Raw genomic sequence first — 16,805 nt, 5'->3', positions numbered from 1 at the left:
TAGGCACCGTCTCAAGAATGGGAAAGGAGCGTCGCCCCCCTCCCCACAACATTTTAATGTATAAAACTATTCTCATTATGTCAACAAAATAATAATGATCCACATTTTAATTTACCGTTATACCTAAGTAGAAAAACTAATCACCACAAAGATGATAATTATAATCTATGGATAACTATTACTGTTTATATAAAGATAATAAGTAATAACTAGATTGACTGGACTAGCATTAATGCATGTGCATAGAATATAGAATTAGACGTAAATTATGTAATTGACCAGTTTGCAAAAAACAAACGAAAAATTGATTTTATTGTATAGTTGTACGTATATACTATTATTATTATTATTTATTATTTCATTGTTTGTACTATATACAATTGTACTTAATTGTACTAACATTATTAACAACACTAAAAATTAAACATTAAACTATTAAAGGTGAATTTATGAATGATACTTTATTACGTAAACTTATTTGTAATGTAGTTGTTATAAAAAAAAATAAGTTAGTAAAATTGACTTAAGTTCGCTCAAACTATTGAAAAATACGAATAGGGTAATTATTGATTTATAAAAATAGATTCGCCCCCCCCCCCATGAAAACTGTCTAGGGACGCCTCTAAATTACATTGCATGAAACTGTGCAATAAGAGCAATTTACAACTAATACAACTTCACCCTTGTTCGGTGGCGTAATTTCAGGTTTTGTTTGTCCAGGGCAATTACTAACTGATTTGCCAACTCAAAATGTTTTCACGCAGTTCACATACAATAGTGTCATAGTTTGTGAGGGGGGGGGGTAAATTTTCAGGTATATGAACGTCACACACAGGATTTTAAAGTATTAAATACAAAAATGTTGGCAAATATTTATTAGAATTAGAAAGTCAAATATAGAATAATTGAGTAATGTGTAAATAAATAATAAATAGGTAATAGGTATACCTTTTAATACTGAGAATTTACGAGTAGTTAGCAGTATTTACAGTCACGTAATGTAAATACTAACTATCTTGATTAATAATATAATATACTTCTTTAAAAAATACAACAATAAATCTAAATACTTATAAAATATCAATATTCAATATGATGATTTATAACAATTTAGTAGTTAAAAATAAGACTTCTTATAATTTTTAAATATGCTGACTTAAGGTTGATGTAAATGAGAAAATGTGTTAGACTAGGGCAAATGCCCAAGTTGCCCCCCACCCCCAAATGACGCCACTGCCCTTATCTAATTTTAAAACGGATGTTAAATTCAAAATAAAAATATTTATATTATGCAGTATACTATGTAGTACTTATATTTTAATGAAGTCCTAATACGAAAAATAGTTCAAAATGTTCTAAAAATTTAAAAACGTCAAAATGCCCTATGAAGTATACGCTTCGCTGAAATACAAAAAATGTTGTGGTTAGAACATGGAGTTCTTTACAAAACACATTTGTAACTCGGAAAGCATCGTGTAAAACATTCCATAAAAAGATGCGAATGCATCGAGATCCGAGCCCTAATTATTATTATCTCAACTTGTTTAAGTTATTAATTATAATTTTATTATTTTACAAACTCTTTTTAAAAATTGATCTATAAGAATTCGTTTACAGCTCAATTTGACTATACAAGCAATTGTGAATCTCTCTCTATATATTATATATATATATATCTGAAATGGATTTTAAGACTCTCGATCCACACCCACTATTATGGGATCATTATATAAAACTAACTCGGTTTTATAAGAATAGTGCGTATAAAATGTAGTTTTGTCAGATGATTCTTCTGGTGAAGGGTGTGTGTGGACGGGGTGTAAGCCCACGCTTAAGTGATCGATGAGTGGGGTGGGAGGCCGGACTGGTCGGTCCGACATCCTGGTGCCGTGCAGCCGACCGCGCGTTGTACGATACGTCCAGTCGAACGCGCGCGCGACACTCCGAACGATGTGACGAAGTTTCTGCTCTCTTCTCTCTTTCGTCCATCATCGAAGACTCGTCGCCCAAAGTGCGCTACTCGCGTTGGCATTCAAATAATATCACAAATTCAAATCGAAACGGTTCCGAGCTGTGGAAAAATGGCCGTCAGCCTGCAGTGGCCGCTGGTGTTCCGGGCGGTGGCAATGCTCCTGTGGCTGCAGTCCACGGCGGTGGGCGCTCACAATCATTACCGACTGCTGGTGTTGCACACCAACGACATGCACTCGCGGTTCGATCAGATCGACGCGCGGGCGGCGCGGATTGCGCATCGGTCGGCCGGCCGTGTTACGGCGGTTTCGCGCGGCTCAAGACGGTCGTCGACCGGGAGCGCCGGACCGCCGACGCCGACGGCACGCTGTTCCTCAAACGCCGGCGACACGTTCCAGGGCACGGCGTACTACACGTTACTCAAGTGGCGGTCCGTCGAGCGTATGGTCGGAGCGCTTGGCATCGACGTCATGGTGAGTTCGCGGCCGGGTCATCGCGCTTTATCTATCCGCGACGATAACTTACTAAAGCACACATTCACCCCCCTTGTTTATACCAGTACTGTAATAATATATCCACGTGGGTCTCCTTGGCCGTCAGTTGTGAGAAAAAAAAAATACTCGAGGATTTTGAACGCCTTGAACAATAATGGTAATTGATTTAGATTGGTATAGAGCAACTTTTAAATATGCGCCGACGACGCGTTAAGTCTAACGCGTTCTTAAGACGTTTTCAATCGGTTGAAAATACCACCTCATGTATATATATATATAAATATTTTTAATGACTATTATTACTTATTAATACTAAATTTTCGTATTTGTCATAGTCTTTAGGTACCTCGTTCAAATTGATTATAGTGTCTACCAAATAAATACGTAATTCTTCTTTTACGACAATCTATTAATATCCTATTATTATTAGAGCTCTCAGTAGAGATTAAATATATTAATAATTACAATTTAAATTTAAAATTATATGAACAAAGTTCAAAATAATATTTTTAATCTTAATTGTTAACAATAATAATAATTAAAAAAGATGATTTAAATGCGATAATATTTATAACATTATTTTTCGTACATTTTCGAAGTGACCTTCATCATTTGTAACAGATAGTTGACGTATTTAACTCCGACATTCTTAACATTTTTTAACGTTAATGATGTGGTCAACAATTTGTGCATTCTTTAATCTACATACCTGACCTATCCCCGTGTGCAATTATGTGATCGTAATATTTCGACATTACCAAGCTTTTAACATTAAACAAATCAATGAAATAACTCATTACTTACGCCGTTAAATCATACGTTAACTAATATCTACAATATTTAATCGATTTTCATGAAATATACATGTACATATTTTTAAACTGTTTTAAAAAATATGTTCAAAAAAAAGATCATCTAGAAAATTAAAAAAACCAAATTGCAAAAATATTTTTTAAAACTTTTGAATTAAAAAAAAAATTGTAGCTATAGTACATAATAACTACAATTATTATATTAATTACTGTTAAAATTCACATTGATTTATAATGATTTTTCTCAAAGATACTAAGTGTGATATTCAACATAGAATGATGTTCTTTATTAAATTTATAATTGTGAATATAAATTATAATTAATATAATTAGTTATTATTCTTAATATTTTTATATATTTTTGACCATAATTTGTTATAGTGTTTGGGAAATCACGAATTCGACGATGGCGTGGAAGATGTTGAATCGTTTATACAAAACATAACTATTCCGGTAGTAGTTAGTAATCTCGATCTAACCAACGAACCGTCATTGGCCAGCCAGCCAAACTTGATGAAATCTAAAGTTTTGACGGTAAATGGTCGTAAAATCGGAATTATCGGATACTTGACACCAGAGACAGCGGTAAGCATTACACCTACCAATATATATATATACACGCCTTTCCGATAAACTTAAAATTATTATAAAATTATACAGACTGATTCTTTTATTAAAATTATTATATATTATTATTATATTATTTCTCGGTAAATTAATGTAATTTAGCCTCGGAAACATTGAAAAAAATAATAATTTGAAGTAATAATTAAAAATTTAAAATCGTCTACGAAAAAAGAAAACCAACACTAATCAATGGATGAGAGATTGAAAGGAGCGAGTTTTAAAAGCACGCATCGTTTCCGCCAAAACAAAGATTTTCCGTCTAGGTATCCCAATTATTATTCTTGCTAAAAAGGTAAAAAGGTCTTTTCCTCGTTAACGTTAAATCGATTGGGTGGATACCTATTACTTTTGATCACAAAGTATAAAAATAGTAAATTACAATACGTATCGTAAAACGATAAGTGGTTAAACTGAGTTTCATTATTGTCGAGCGCGCATAATTCGTATGGTTTGTGGTGATTTCATATGAGGCGTATTCACCATATAAATTAACCTTACTGTGAATTATTTTATAAAATAGAATTTTTTTTAATAGAATTTTTAACTAGTAAACGTGGAAACCTAAAGATTTTCATTTAATTTTACATGCGAATTGGTACAAACAAATATTTCACTATATACCTATAAATATAAACATTTAGTCAAAACCCGTACTATACTTAAGACTATTCACACTGATGGCAATAATAGTTTAATTAGTAAAACAGGTATGTTAATGATAATGTGATTTTATTCAATTTTATAGTCTATACATTTATTTTTATATAAAAGTTGTTTAAATGTATTACTGTAGAACACAAAATTGTAATGGGCTCTTTATATGATTGTATACTATAATATTGATAGACAAAAAGTAGCAACTGCTTAAAAATGAAAAATAGTTTAATACGTAGCTATGGATGACATTGTGAACTCTAAATGGTTTTTCAAGTATAATTTATGAAGAATCCGATTTGGCGGAAACGATTAACTTCCGTTTTCAATGTGCGTATTAAATATACGAATAAAAGGGAGAGAAAAATAGTAGGTATATTATAGAGAAATTAGAGAATAATAAACACACAACTGCTATTAACAATAAGTCGAGTGCAAAAAGGGTATTCAAATTACAACAATAGCCCGCCCATCTTTCGTGGCGTGTCTATCGTGTAGACATTCTCGTGTATAATACGTGTTTAAGTGTACATTATTCTTCGACTGTTTTTTATAGTGTCCCCAATACACATACCGATGTGAATATAGATACTTACCTTTAAGATGGTATCGTTGTTGCTTTTACAATTGATTCAAAACTTCAATAATAATATAAATTATAAAGATAGACATTGGACATTTAGTCTTGTATTCGAATAATTTTAGTATTCCTCGAAATCTAAAAGAATGTAAATACCTATACAGGCTATGAGATGGAATACTATTGAGAGTGTGCGGAATAGACGTACGTTAAGTGAATTACTTTGTTAAAAATAAAGGAGTGTCAGGAGAACACTGATGATTGACCGTTTTTAAGGCTTGGTTTGGTTTATATTTATATTATGTGCCGAATAATCTTGATATAAGGTACATATCATAAATTCATAATATATTATATGATATATATTATTTTTCAGTGGCGTATACAAAGGGGGGCGAGGGGTCAGATCCCCATTGGCTTTTTATTATTTTGTGTTTTTACTTGCATTATGCAGTATGCACTATAGGGTAATAGTTTGTCATATGATTCTATCGAGATATTTCAGATATTGGGTTTTGACAATTCTGTCAATTCTGAATACCATTATAATTTTATTTTATTTTATTTGTAGCAAAGTAATGTTTATTTAGTCGAAATGGTCAATGACGACAATGATTATACTTTATTATGGCTTAACTTATTATTTATGGAGACAATACTTTATATGTAATATGTATGTAGGCTCGGCTAAAAGGGATATGCTTCCACTGTGAGTCTGTGTTTAAAATGTTATCAGATATTATCGTTGCGGTTATTCAGTTATGAGAAATGACTAATGGTCACATTATCGCTACGGGCTGCTGCGTATGCATAGTACATAGTACGGACCTACCATTCATTTATCTGAAATCTAAAAAAAGACACTCACGGGATTGTTGAAAATGTGTGAAAATGTATTTGTTGCAGGTACGGCTAAATGACCTAACACTTATGCCAGTTTATAGAAATATTTAATTACAGCAGAAGTTTTAGACTAATTAGCAACAAAAAAAAAAGAGAAAACTAGATTTGTTAATTTAATTATTATTTTTATACATTTTATGATGTAGCATTTTATAATACAGAATTTTTGACTTAATAGAGTATTGGAGTGGATAATCTTTTCTATATTGTGTTTAATGTGAATTTTGAATCAATTCAAATTATATTCATTGTTCCTCGTTTGTTCCTATACTTTACTACCAAAGTAAAAAGTTTTGGGAGGGTAGGGGATTTTTCAATTTTCCTCTCCCATTTAGCTTTTTTGTTTTTATCCCCCCCCCTTCAAAAATAATGTCTACGTTACTGATTATTTTATGCGTACACCTATATTATAATTTTGTATATTTTATGCATTTTTAAAAATATTCGTTTCTAACCGTTTGTTTTCCGTCGATGATGGTGGTAGGTATATTTCATTATTGGTTATTACCAATGTAACGTTGTTGATATTTTATCTGTTAAATTTCTTGTTTTTTGAAGTAGTTTGAGTGTCGGGAGTTTTTCCATTTTTTTTGGTTGTAGTGACGTAGTGCATTAATCTACGTTTTAAGTAGTATTAAACGACATTACATGTATATCTAGGTACCCAATGTTTAACTTGGTAGCAGAACCGTTGTGTATAATAATGAATCCCGCTATGTATCTACATTATTTTATAAATGCTTAGCATAAAAGATAGGTATATGCTGTTTAGTATATTTTTGAGTATAAATATAATGGAAATTGTAATGTATTTTTTATTACTATGCTGTGTTATTTAACATTTTTTGTTTTGTAGATTAATTATCTTCGTTCATCTTTCGTTATTTTGTCTGAAGTGTTATTTCCATTCGTCTAATGTAAATGTGATGTCTTTGGTTAATTTATTGTACAAGATGAGTTCAATTAAATAATTTACATTATTTATTTTCAATTCTATTTTGTATAGTAGAACCCCATAGTCCCGGATCTCCGTAGAAAATCATTATATTATATTAATTCTAATTATATGGCATGTTCTAAATGTTTAATGTAGCCTTTTTGAAAACAATTAAAAATATTAATTGAAATAGTGTGAAAATTGACCAAGTTAAAGAAAATTAGGTTTTTGATTTTGTAAGAATAATAAAGTTATTTTAGCGAAACACAAATTGCATGCTTTAAATTTTAAAGTTTAAACAATTTTGATTGAAACGCTGATTTTTTTATAAGAATCTGTAAATATCTTAATATTTTTTGGAATGTGGAGTACTGGGCAGATTAAAATTATGAACAAATTTTTAAAATAATAGCTTTAATTGTAATTGTTAATTTAAAAAAATAAATGATTTTAATACATAAAAACGAAAATAATTTAAGTACTCATTACATTTTTTATAATTTATTGTTCGAAAAGAGTTGGCGTTTTTTGATCAGACATATGTTTATTCGTGTTCTTTCATTGACATATTGTATTTTTTCTAGTTCGAGTGTAATATTATTGTTTTTATTAAATACAGCTCTATTATGAGTTCAATCATATTTTTCATATTTAGTCTAATTAATATCTATATCTTATATTGTACATTAAAATTTAATTTTCTGTGTGTACCTATTATTCATTTTGAGATTTTATTTTATTTTGTATTACATATATGTATAATACTATCGCAGGTGTGTTAAATCCTAGGTTGTTAACAAAGCCTTCTCCAGTGTTGTCAGAATATATTGTATAAGTATCAAAACCATAATATTTCAATACACTGGCTAGTTGGTTATTATTCCATTGGTAGTTTGAAAGTTCTGGTAAATACTAAATTCAATAAATTTAATATGACATAGCTACCTAGCATCCTAGCGTAATAATTTTTATATATATATATTTTTTTTTGTCATTTTAATTGCATTTACCAGGGCATATAGCCCACATTTTCCATTAAATAGTAAATTTTTTCATAAATTATATTTATATTGATACGAGCATATCGATAAATTATAGATTAGTTTATTTCTTTTCAGCTTTATTTGTATTACAAAATCTCTGTTCTATTAAATATTTAAAACATCATAATATGTATTTATTATTTCCCATTGCAATTCATTATAAATTAAATTTTTTTTACATAATGATATATGTGATTATATCCTTATATATTGGCTGAATGTTTTAAATTCTATATTGCGTGAAAATAAAAGGATGTCAAGAGAAAACGTATATTTGATGCATTTATTGTCTATTTGTAAGATTGTAGATGATAATCACTTCCTTCCACTATATTGGTTGAGATATTTAAAAACTAGAGCGTAAGAGGTAAGACTGCGTAAGAGGACTGGAAATTATGGTTGATTTTTAAAATATTTTTGAAGGTATTTTTATTCAACGTGTTATTGTTTTTTGTTATGATTTCGTTCGATGGTAAAACGCAACTATGTGTGTAAGGCTCATTGGAATGTGTATCTGAATCACTACGAGGCAAGTACCAGGATGTATATTTTACATTATTGTTCAGTAGTATAGTATTTTTTATTTGCTCTATATATTTTATTGAAGTGTACAAAATAAAGTTATGATACACAAGCAGTTACTCTTGTCGTTAGTTGAAATAGTTTAAAATTAAAATATATATACCATCATATTGTTATTTGTTTTGTATTAGGAATAAGGATGAATATTTCATTCATCAATCTTTGAGAATTAATAAAAATAAAACTTTTGTATCTGGTTACGTTATTGTTTTAATAATTATATTTGAATTCATATATAGATATGTATATATAGATTTATATTATCCGTAAACAGTGAATCATCATGCATTTAACATTAAACTCTAATGAACGTGAGTATTACCCGCCGGACGATTGATTAAAACTAGATATGTGAGTGTTGTAAATTTACTAATTTACTATGCAAATTTTTACAGATAAAAAATGTACCGACCTTTCTTTACTGGTTAGTGTTTAAATAATGTGTGGCTCCTCTAACCAAATGGAATCAAAAACGCTTTTCCAGAATTATAAAAAGATAATTTTTTATCAACTGATAATATAATACAATAATTATTGAGCTAGTCATATTATTTTATATTAATGTAGGTAGGTGAACCGCCAAAAGAACTTACTGTAATTGTATCATTTGTCATATTGATGTATTTGCTAATTTACTATAATTTCTATAGTTTTTTGTCGCTATTATTATTTATTAGTTATTTTAACAACAATAAAAAAATATAAAGAAAATGCTGTGATAATTTTGATAGTTTAATATAATTAATTTATTAATTGTATCATGAATAATTTAGTATTCATAATATGTACTAATATTGAACTAAATTTGACAAGTATAAAAATAGAAATAAAAATGGTATTTAAAAATCAAAGCAATAGCTCTAAGATTTAGCTATTTTACTATTTCAACCACTTTTTTGGTAAATTTAGGTACCAATATTTTTTTTTACGTAAATTCTTCATCTCTAATTAAAACATATATTTTCAAGGTTATAACACGAGTGGGCAACGTGAAAATATTACCTGAGATTCCGTCGATTGTGGCTGAGGCAAAACGTCTGAAAAATGATGGCGTGGACATTCTTATAGCGCTTGGACATTCCGGATTAGAAATGGATACACAGATAGCCAGAGACGTCGAGGACATCGATTTGGTGATTGGTGGACATTCACATTCGTTTTTGTACACAGGTAAACATACTCAATACTTGCCGTCGTGATTTATTTTAATATATACAGTATTATACTAATTAATTGAAAATTCAGTAATCCCGCAAAGACGTATTACAGTTATTTTAAAATATACCTAATCTATACGGCCATACATACATAAAGATATATTATGCACTAAAGAATGTGTAAACCATAAAATTGTGTAATATGTTATATTTTTGAAATTTGGTTGTTCTCATCCATTTTAATTTCATAACAATTTCAATTAATTAATATCAATAATTAACTTTATAAAATGTCTATTATCAAATTTTGAAAAATTTTCAAATCCATAATTTTTTTTCTAAATCATAACGCACAGGAAGGCCATTTTATCATTTATTACATTAAAAAAGTGCACTAAAAATATATTCACACAACATTTTGGATTAGAAATACTGATTTTCCAGTTAATTGACTGTATTAATTAAATTGTATTATCTGAAGTTTGGACGATAGGTAGTTATACTTTTATGTAAATGCGTAACTCATCATATTATACATACCCAATTACAAAATTATATAATTTACAGCGAAATATTTACAATATCATAATAGCATATCATATATTTAAATATAACCTGTATACTCATCGGATAAAATTATAATAACTAAAATCGGTTATTTTCTTTCAAAGGAAATCCACCGGACATCGACAAGCCTGTTGGTCCTTATCCTATTTGGGTGAAACAACCAAGCACTAATAGGAAGGTGCCCGTCGTCCATGCATATTACGTCACAAAATATTTGGGAAAATTGTGGATGGAGTTCGACGAAGCCGGTGAAGTTGTCAAAAGTTACGGGAACCCGATTTTATTAGATTCCACTATCGAACAAGGTATAATCAAAATTATATTTTTTATAATGTTATTATAAAATATATTTTAACTCTAATACAGCTCGTCAAGGTGAAAGTGAGTTTAACATTACAAAGATAAAATTTTTTTCAAAAATCATCTCAATTTATCCTAGTTAGTATACATTATGGATACTAATGATGTATATTTGTTGGCAAAAATAAAAATATATTTATCGGATTCGATATATTTACATTTGCATAGATATAATTAGTTATTTTTGAATATTGTATAGCATTTGTGGGAAATCTTAGTTTGAATCAAAAGTTTTAATTTCAGCACTATAGTTTTTTTTTTTTTGTATCTTCCGAAAGCCTGGAAAAACAGATGTTGTAAATTATAATGTGTATATAAAAAAAGAAAAATTCGTAGCCATATTTTGATAGGTAGGTACCCATTTTTAGGTGTTTGATGTGTGTGCCGGTGCTACGTCAAGGTAGTACTGATAGGTAACATATTCTGTAAATGAAAAAGTAATGTCACATATTTGTATTGTGAAGTATGTCTTAAGGTTGTAGCATAAGCGTCTGATATAAATTTGACGAACATAACTTTGTTAAACATTGTTCATTGTATCATTACTATCATTACATTTATATACTTACACAGGACTAAGATAGCACAATAATTTATATTGTATTGTTATAGACCCCGAACTATTGAACGAAGTAAAAACCATGAGCAAAGTGATTGAGGAGAAGACTAAACAAGTGATTGGTTCGACAAGTGTATTCTTAGAAGGTATCAATGAATACTGTAGATTTAGAGAATGTAATCTGGGAAATTTCATAACGGATTCTTTCGTAGATTACGTGAGTAATAACTAATAAAAGCAATAATAATATATTGATTAATTATGGTAAAATAAAAAAAAAAATTGGATTGTGTACAGAATATTCGAAATAATATCAAATCGTTTGACTTGGACAAATACTGGACCGACGCGCCGATAGCGTTATTACAAGCTGGCGGTATACGGACAAACATGAATAATATCAATAAAAGAGGTAAACTAAACATACAAACAAAATAGAAATATATTAATTAAAACGTACTAGATTTAAATCATCATATTGTATGTGATCGTTGTTATTATTTAAGGTAACGTCACTTTTGGCGATTTGCTGTCGTCGATGCCATTTCAAGACGACGTAGGTAAAATTACGACTAAGGGTTTGGACATTTGGACAGCTTTTGAGTACTCCGTTCGACGGTACAGTACAACGGTGGCAAACGGTGAATTTCTTCAGGTTTCGGGTAAATGAACAAATTTGGTATAAACCAAAAAAAAATCTTATTACTTTTATATTTTATCTTTTATTTTATAGAACGTGCACATGACAATATCTACGATCTGTTCGTGATAAATGTTGTAAATTAAATATATAAAATATATTATAAATTTGCTATAAAATACAAATTATTAAGTACTTAGTAATCTGACTACTCTAATACTCGTTTTATAAATTATCCAACAGGATTAAAGGTCGTAATAGACTTTAGTCAGCCCAGTGGTAAGCGTGTGCAGTCCATTTACGCTAGGTGTGGAAATTGCCCTGTGCCCGTATATGAAAAATTGAATTTAAACGACAATTACACAATAATCATTAGTAGTTATCTGTCAGAAGGTGGGGATGGCTTCTCGTTCCAAAAAGTTGTCGAGTACGAGAGTTTTAGTGAGTGATGTCAGATCTAAAATTTTAAAAAACATTTTATTATTATTATTATTATTATAAATTATATGCACGACATTTGTTTATAAAATCAGGAAAAACGGATTTGAACATCGTAGAAGAAGAGTTTCAAGCTAAGTCTCCGATATGGCCGGAAGTAGGTCAACGGATAGTGCTGCTCAGAGTGGATGAGTTGAACAAGGTGCCGACAACCAGCATAGACAGCCAACTCGCTTTTATATCCTTGTCAGACTTGACAATACTACTGTTGGCGATCGCCATCGCGTTATGTGTATTCGATCATTGGATTGCTTATGAGAGATAATGATGGAGCCATATATTCTCCTTTTCGGTTTTTTTTTGCATGCAAAAAAATTATAATAATAATAAGTATAATTATTAAAAAAAAAAATGTATATTTCTGATAATATTTCATATATTGTTTTAAATAATTAAATAACCTTATACAATTTAAATGATTGATTATAATAAAATATGTAATAGAATATAACAAAAAATAAACATTATTATTAAAGATACAAATATATAAAACATATTTATAGACTATAGCCACCGTAGTGTGATTTATGCTATGATTTGACCAAAGTGTTACTAATTTATTAGAGAATTTTTTGGAGTTTGTAGGTCATACATTTTAATAATTTTAGGGATTGAATGTTCAAGTATATATTTTATAGTATTGCTATGAATGTCATGTAACTTCTTTAGTTATGTAAGTACTTCCAACAACATTCAAATACTTTTGAAGTAGGTTTTTACTCGAATACTTAGGTACTTATTTTAAAAACTTTTAGAAAAATTATCTATGCCTATTTAAAATCAATTAAAAATCTATTGTCATTCCAAAAAGTAAAAACTTGAAATTTTTTAACGACAACAATATTAAGAACAATAAAACCATATTTAAAAAAAAATGTATTTTATTTTGTTTGTAAATTAAGCAAGAAAAATATTTTCAAAAATGTTAATTGATCTTGCAATAATGAGTGTTCAATGATAAAATAATCACTCTGTACTCAAACAAAGTCATAAAAAAAAATATTGATAGCTTATTATTATTTATAATAATTTTACATTACAATATTACTGTAAAATGTACTTTAAAAAAATGAATAATCTTTAAAGTAGGTACTTATAATCGGTCTTTGGAAACAAAACGAAAATTGTTTTTAAAAATGTTTTGGTTGTATGTTAATAACTGATTAGACTTTACATATTGACACATTCCCTGCAAATTTAGTTATAATTAATTTTATTTGTATATACATAAATATTAGCAGAATATAAGTTAAAAATGTAAAATTATATAAAAAATATATATTATTATTAATAAAATTAAATAATTTAAAACATTAATTTGAATAAAATATACAGTTTAACAATACTATTTATATTATAAAAAATCGAAAATGATTTAATATACTATAATTGTTTTAGTAACAGTTTCGCGAAGTTACTGCATGCGATGTCGTATGCCAATGTTCTATGTTACGTCACATTATAACTTCCATAACCAGTCAGGTTGGGACTACCCATTTTCATCGCACTGACTTCGCATAAAGTGAACGTACAAAATTAATATCCAGAAAAAAAATGAAAAAAAAGTTCTCATCAGGGCGATAGGGGGATACCGGCTACGCTGGGGAGATTCGCACCTAGTACCCCTAACTTACTGAACCTACGCCTAACCTACTGGGACATGCTACTGAGATACATTCGTGATGGTATTGTAAAGTATTTAGAGTGTTTAGACTCGTGTAATGTAGTCAGTATCTGACTGCCTCAAAAAGATCAACCGTGCATTTTAGTTTGAAAGGCCCTCATTTTAAACACTTAAAGTCACACTACGTTTTGTAGAATGGTTGAAAGGTAACTTTTTAAATTGACCTTTATTAACAACTGTAGCTTTATTCTCAATCAATCTGTGAACATAGTTGTTCTCTGCAATCTAGTAAAGTATTTTCAAATACTTTTTAAGTACTTAGGTACTGTAATACGCATTCTAAATACATTTAAAAAAAGTATTAAGACACAATAGGTAGGTTCTAAATATATTCTGTTTTCAAATACTTTTTTCTAATGTATTTTTTATATTTGAATATTTTTTTAAAGTGAGACAGACTATCTATTAAGATTTTGAAACCATACATTTTATATTAATAATAAATAAAAGAAATAAGTAGGTAGGAAGTAAATATATAATTAAATTTTGTTCGAAAACATTAGTTACAACCTGATTTATTTTAGTTACCTATTTATATACTCATAATTCATTTTTCCTTTCAGTTTTATGTGATGTATATGCGACTTCTCGGAGAGATATAATGGTTAATATTAAACCATGTAACTTCTATATAAAGTCGCACAAATATTATCTCAGAGATTTTTTATCGCGAGTTCTTTGGGACTTCAAAAATTATTTATAATCATCTGTAGTCTATTTAACGGTATATAGAAGTTCAAATGTGCACTGACTTTTTATATCACTTGGATATAAATGCGATCACATCCATGCGATGTGAACCTGGCGTTATTGCACATAGGGTAGCTACACTTAGTACAGTTATTATACAGAGTATTCCAAAATGAATGTAACAAGTTTCAGCAAGATATACTTAAATTAGGAAAAAAATAATCTATGTGAAAACGTCTTTGAATCATATCATTTAAACTAATTTGATATTAATTTTTTTTTTTATTAATTAAAAAGGGGGAGGTTCTAGGAGTAACTTTTAAAATTCAAATAGAAACAAAACAAGATTCATATAGGTAGGATTTATTTTTTAATGCATTTTGATACATTATTCATAATTATTATGTGTCAATAATTAAGGAACCTAATCACATTCAAATTTTGTATTTAATTTGTAAAATACAATCAATGAATAATAATATCCGTTTGTGCTTCTATTATACGCCGATGCATTGTTGTACAACCTTAATAATCTGTACGCTATCTAACTAACAAATTTTTATAATTTATAGTAATAAAACATTTGATAATATACCTGTACCTACCTATGTATGTATAATGTATATTGTAATATTTATAATCAACGCTATTGCCTATTATTGGAATAGTTTTTATCTTTTCAATAGTTTTACATAATATTTATTAATTAAAATATAAAATTATAAAAAAATACCATACAGTAGATAAATAAGCAATAGCTAATTATACCAAATTGTTGTATAAATTAAATTATACAGCATATAACTATTTAAAATATATACATACCTACCTGTATTTTTTTAAACTAATGTAGGTACCTAAATATATTTTTTCAATTTCAATAATAAATGATAACATGCCTATTTTCATATTTCGTTTGATCCAATTTAATATTAGATACCATTTCTAAACACTGTAAAATTACAAAATTGATTTCAAGTACTATTGAATGATTAAACTCCACGTTCAACATAACGCTAAATGATGCATTTAAAATCAAACAGATTTTGAATGAAAGAACATCACCTTTTCGCAACATAAAGATATTATCAAATTGATCAATCCAATATTAATTATAAAAATTAGGGCTTAGATGTTGTTACATTAATTAAAATTAATTAAATACTAAAGGTTATAACAAAAAGGTAGACCTAGGAATTTAAAAACTTAAAACACAAACAAATAAAAATAAAAATATAATGTAGCAAATACATATATTTATATACATTAGACCAAGACAATTTTAACTGAATTTATTTAAAAATGTATTTATTATTTATACATATTACCAATTTTTCCTTAATCGAATAAATGTACCTATTGTTCCAACATCAATGTCATTGAATAAAAAAAAATCGATAGATCCATAAGAGTGATTATAATCCGTGGTATGGAGTGCAAAGCCAATCACACAATATTCGTAAAATATATTTCATAATAATGCATGTAATAATGAATTTTAATTTTTAAACTATATTTATATTAAACATTTTTTCCTCTCATAAGTAAAAGCCATATAATATGCAAAATGCATAGTTGCATATTACATAAATTCAAAATATATATAGCTTTATATTTTTCATGTTTTGTTATGTAAGATATAAATATTATATAATATGAGTTTTTAATTTAATTATAATAACATCAAAGTCCCAATCATGACATCAAACATAATTAGTAAGTATTTTCACTAAAGTTAAAAGCAAATTCATTATTTTTGAAAGACTATCTTATAATTTAATTTTCATAAATGTGAAGATATTGGAAAAATTTACAACTTTGATGGTATTAAGACAAATTATTGCTGCCATTTAGTACATTTTAGTATAAAATAAGCGACACATAAAGATGTGTATGGCATTTACTAAATTACTATTTCGCTATATTTATTACACAATTAAATGTGGTACCAATGTTTGAACAAATTATTTAAAAATCATGTTTGATTATTCATATACTCAAATTAGTTAAAAATGGTTGGTTCCGTGTAAATAACCTTGTAAAATAT

General features: G+C 28.3%; 1 pseudogene; it reads left to right on the top strand.

Moving 5' to 3' along the window:
• The first annotated feature begins 2,081 nt into the window (after positions 1-2,081).
• Positions 2,082-12,649, top strand: LOC113555628 (annotated as a pseudogene).
• Positions 12,650-16,805: the final 4,156 nt, after the last annotated feature.

The sequence above is a fragment of the Rhopalosiphum maidis genome, chromosome 3 (genome assembly GCF_003676215.2).
Source record: "Rhopalosiphum maidis isolate BTI-1 chromosome 3, ASM367621v3, whole genome shotgun sequence".
NCBI lineage: Eukaryota > Metazoa > Arthropoda > Insecta > Hemiptera > Aphididae > Rhopalosiphum > Rhopalosiphum maidis.
Note: the sequence above shows the minus strand (reverse complement) of the source record. Positions and strands in the feature narration are given on the sequence as shown.